The sequence below is a fragment of the Fukomys damarensis genome, unplaced genomic scaffold (assembly GCF_012274545.1).
Source record: "Fukomys damarensis isolate Sample0158 unplaced genomic scaffold, DMR_v1.0_HiC HiC_scaffold_36, whole genome shotgun sequence".
Lineage (NCBI taxonomy): Eukaryota > Metazoa > Chordata > Mammalia > Rodentia > Bathyergidae > Fukomys > Fukomys damarensis.
In genome coordinates, this window is record NW_022900948.1 from 28,823,738 (window position 1) to 28,829,084 (window position 5,347).

General features: G+C 33.7%; 1 protein-coding gene across 3 annotated transcripts in view; it reads right to left on the reverse strand.

Annotated features, from left to right (window-relative positions):
- Positions 1–5,330, reverse strand: part of Ptbp3 (polypyrimidine tract binding protein 3) — a 99,039-nt gene extending 93,709 nt beyond the window's left edge. The window contains exons 1-2 of one of the 3 annotated variants that reach the window (XM_010639344.3): positions 5,139–5,185; positions 2,745–2,778 (exon numbers count right to left, since the gene is read on the reverse strand). The gene's annotated coding sequence lies outside the window, so the exon portion shown is untranslated. Of the gene's footprint in view, positions 1–2,744; positions 2,779–5,138 lie in introns of those variants that run through there. The other 2 variants (XM_033759131.1, XM_033759130.1) reach the window with 2 other exon arrangements.
- Between the last annotated feature and the right edge of the window lie 17 nt (positions 5,331–5,347).

Below are 5,347 nucleotides of genomic sequence, written 5' to 3' on the forward strand. Positions count from 1 at the left end.
GGGTGGGGACAAGGGGAAAAAAATGAGAACCATGACCTGTCACATAAAGGTACAAGATCCCAGTAATGAATGGAACTGTACTGTATACCTAGAATGTACCAATAAATTCAATTAAAAAAATAATGGATTTTATATTTGAAATTTGTATTACTTTTCTGAATACAGGAAATAAACTTAGGGATATAACCTGAAATCCATTCTTGCCATACAGTGTATCTTCATATTAACTGAGCAAATAGAGGAAGTAACTATCATACAATCTAGATGAAATATGACCTTTATTGGCTTCTTATCTGGTAACTGAACTTCCTTGGATAGAATCCAAGAAAGAACAATTCTATGAGAAATTCCACATAATGAATAATTTTATATCACATTTCCAGTATTTAAGTCTATAAAAACATAGATTGCCTACTAAAATAACTAATCAGCTTATCTTCTCTTCAGAGTAGTTATATTTTCAAAGTGCTTGCTGCAAAACATGTAGTCAAAAAGTCAAATGTATTCAAATATGGTTCCTGTTCCTCACACTAAAACCTTTCACTTTATCATGGATGTATTTTCCCCACAAGAAAACAAGCATGACAGGTTTTCTCGGCATAACTGCCTAACTCTTAAATGGTAATCTTTTAAAATGTCTCATGTAAGAAATTGAAAAAATGGAAATAAAGTGTTTGTAAATGGGGAGGGGAGGAGGGGGTGAAGGGAGGGCAGGGACAAGGGGAAAAATGAGAATCAAGACCTATTATGTAAAGGTACTGGATCCCAATAATGAATGTAACTGTATTGTATACCTAGATTGTACCAATAAACTCAATAAAAAGAAAAAAAAAGTTTCGTATTTATTTCTGCCAAATAAAACTAGATCAAAACAGCATCGAATACCCCTTCTCTCCCAGGTACCTACGGATACCAAAAGTAATCATAATATCTGAGACTGTAGTTTCTAATCTATAAAGTATCATTCCAAATTAAAAGCTGATTTAACATATCTTCTAAAAAGAAATGTAGGCTGGGGATTAAGCTCAGTGGTTCTGTTGCCTGCCTCACAAGCACAAGGTCCTGAGTTCAATCCCCATTACCGAAAGAAAGAAATGGGACTGCTCCATTTATTTTCAATTCATAAATATGTTCAAAATTTGCCAAAGCAAGTCAACTCCACAATAGTTCCCACTTATGCTAGTTTTGGGCATCCTATTCTAGTCTCAAATGCTGCTTGTTGTATTTATGCTTATTTTTTAGGATATTTTAAGAATATAAGTATTACCAGAAGATCAATAAATTCAAATAAAGCAGAAGCATGGAAATAGCATGATGTACAAACATGGTTAGTGGTAGAATATATGCTTGCTTTTGCAGCACATGAACTAAAAATGTGGAAGAACTTTAGGTGATATATCTATAATATTTTAAATATATACAACACAAAGATGATATATTTCTTTCTACTTTGTATAATAAAATATCCCAAACTGTTAAGTGTCTTCTTGAATGAAAGCTAACTCTACTAAATACTCAATTACTGCTGGGTGTGATGACACATGCCTGTAATCCTAGCACTTGGAAGGCTGAGGCAGGAACACTACCATAAGTTCAAGGCAAGCCTGAACAACATAGTGAGACCCTGTCTCAAAAACAAACAAAAAAACACTCAATTACTAAAGGAAACTTTAAACCACCCAGTTATATATTAAAAACCTCATACCAGTAAACATTGTTTACGTAATTTATATCTTTCAATCTAGTAAATGAGAAGACTCTGATAAAATTAAAATGATTTATAGCTTAGATAAATCATTACTATAAAATATTAATGATCCAGTTCTCCAGCAGTTCAGCTTTTGGACAGAGCCATCATTACTAGCAACTAGGTATAATGGAAAAAAGAAAAAAAAAAGGTCAGGCTTTGGAACCAGGAAGACATGAATTTGACCCCTAGTGTACCACATATTGGACACTAACTTTCCAAATCCATTTTTCATCTCTAAAAGGGAATTCTTAATTACCTACTTTGAGGGATATAAGTAGTAAAGGTACATGTAAAACATCTGGCACATAGTAGGCACTACGGAAGTATCAGTTGTTATTTTATTATTTATAAGTATATCCATGAAAAGAGGGTATAAAAAGAATTTGATATGAAGATAAATTGGAACATGGGTTACACTTAACTGTTGAAACACCTTGATAGTTGAAGTCAAACCTTAGGCACAATTTGCCATTTTGTATACATACATGCCGAGCACAGTGGCATATGCCTATAATCCCACCACTTGGAGACTAAAACAGGAGGACTGCAGGTTCAAAGACAGCCTGGGCAATTTATCAACTTATGAGACCTCAATCTCAAAAGAAAAAAAAAATGGGTATGTAGCTCACTACGAAGCCCCTAGGTTTCATCCCCAGTACTGCAAAAACCAAACAAACAAGAAAGGACATGATACAAAAATAAACTACAGCCTAGATGATATTTAGTTGTCAAAAAATAAAAGGCACCCTGTTAGTTCAAGTCAAACTGCAAGCTCAATTTTTTTTCAGTAAGAGAATACTATAGCTCCTCCTTCAAGAACATAAAATTCAAAATTATCTACCTGTTTACTTATATGAGAGCTCAGTAAAAATGAAAGATTATTACCACATAGTGTAACAGATCATATTATGAACAGGTGAGATGTCTTCACCACTGAAAAATGCCAAAACTAAGATATAAAAATGATTAAGAAAGGATAGTAAAAGAGTCCTACCTTTAAACCGACTGCTATAAGATCTGTAACAACACTGTATGGAAAAAGTAAAAAGAGAAAATGGAAAACAAAGTTAGAGAACAAGTTTTAAAAGACAGAGATAATAAGATTAAAGAAAAACAGAAAAGCACTATAACAACAAATAATGAAAACCAAAATGTGATGAGTTATGAAATGTTAATTCAAAGAAAAATGATGAAACAGTCTAGCAACCGCAGTATAGAAGCAAAGCCTCAACAGCAATGTAAGAAACAATAAATTATCTTTCAATTTTTAGAAAAGTATAGCTGTTTCAATAAGCATGCTTTGATCTTTTACCTCTATTTAACAAATGCAAATTAAACCACCAAAATCTTTTTTTGTTATTGTTATTATATGTTTGCAATACATAATACTTTTATCTTGGGGAAAATGGTACATAAACAGATCACATCTTAATACTTTTTACTTTCCCTTTTTTTCCTCTCCCTCCCCAAAATTTTGTCTCTCAAATCACTGGTATGAATGATGGAATCTAAAGTTCTGAATGAAAATAAATAACTGATTGGGTTTTGCAGAAAGCATCTTGCAAATCTGCATTTACCATCTCAAACTGCTCACTAAAATAAAGTTAAAACATTCCTCCAGAACTAAAATAAATACACCAAGTTTCAGACACCAAATTTTTCAAAAAGATTTGCCTAAAAAATATTTTATCACATCAAAACTGTGTTTAAGTAGAAAATTATTCTCACAAAGAAATGAACACAGTCACACCCACAAGACAGTTGGGATTTGAGGAGTAACTATAAAGGTATGTTGACCTGTGGCTTGTTTTTCTAACCAAAAAGAAGGAAAAGGACCTTTCTTAGGCTGGAGAAAAAAAATGAAAAAAAATTTAAATCCTAGCCAGGCATGGTGACACATGCCTATAATCCTAGGAATCTAGGAGGCTGAAGCAGGTGTACTCCAAGTTTGAGCCACACCTGGACAATTTAGCAATCTAAGGAGGCTCTCTCAGAATAAAAAATTTAAAAATGGCTAGAGATGTTAACTCAGTGTGAAGGCTCCGGATTCAATGCCCAGTATGGAAAACAAAAACAAAACAAAAAAAGTTTTTCTTCACATTTTTGAAAAGAAAATTGCAAAAATTCTACACATTTATAATGTCTTTATTATTTCATAAAAAATAAAATACATGACTGGATTAAGTTATATAAATTTAATTATTTTCCTTTGTAAAACTCTGAAACTTAAAATTAGTGGTTCCAAAATTTAAGCATGATTTTTTAAATTTTTTCTTAAAAAATTAATTTTTCTGCATAAAAAACAAAAGTATGTCATAATATTATTATTGCTCCTGATACAAAGAGCAAATCACGCTCCCACTTGAATTCCCAAATGAACTTACCTTCCAGTACCTATACCACTGCCCTCCATATTTAAGCCAATAACCTCATTCCTAGCTTAAAAGACAAAGGCAAAGTTAACTTCTTAAAAGCCATCAAAAAGATGATGATCACACTTCGCAAATGTCCAAGAACAAAACCTAAGAATTCTCTTGATTTTAAGGACAACTTTTGACACAAAAAAAGCTAGCCTGCTTCCATAGCTAAAGTTGAACTTCCTAAAGACAAGTCACTACATACACTGAAATACCATACTAATTTCAGACTTCCTGAACTTATATATTAGCAAAACAGAAATCATTAAAATAGCAAAACTGTGCACACATATAAAATGTAAATAAGATAATGTGAAATAAGTCTTCAACAATGCTCAGAGAAGCTTCAACAAAACAGCTTTATTAAAAAATACTTTAAGGATTACAACTATAAATAAAATCGAAAACTGCCCTTTGATGTCTGTAACAGAGTAATCTGCACTCAAATGAGTTAATTCACTTATCATGCTTAATATTGTGAAACTAAGATAAATGAAATGTAATGAAGGCAAAAATTGTTGGAAGATAGTGTCTTCACACAGCATGTAACAATCATCCACTATGTGGCAACGTGTTAACTGGTTTTTACTTTCCAACCAACTTCTCTATATATTCCACAAAACAGGTTTACAGAATGTCATCAACAATACTGGCAGGACAAATAAAATCTCAAATGCATAGTGGGAATAAAATGGATTTGGAGTATCTAATAGGGCTGGAGACTTTTAAAAACCTTGACGTTACATATTACCTTGTTACTCCCCAAGCCTCTTCAATGACTGCTTTAATCATTAAAATATAACAAGTCCCATCCCATCCCATAAATGCATTAATCATTAAAACATATCAAGTCCCACCTTCACATATCCCAGGGAAATGTTTTTAGGTGATTCTAAATCTATTTATTTTGGTCACAGAACCCCCCCCATTAATTTTTTAGTATCTGAAACCTCCCAGGAAATTGCACTTACACGATCTTTTACAGGCACGGCAGAGAATTCACGAAGTTTCTCGGGGGTGGGAGTGGGTGGAGGAAGGAAGGGTTCGCGGTCACTAAGTCCAGACGCCCGGCGCACAATGTTAACATCCCACAGCTCAAGTCCAGAGACCTCGACGCTCCCCCGGGGCCGCGGTTCTGGACCCGGTCGCCGCCCAGACGTGCAGCGCCGCGCGCACTGGG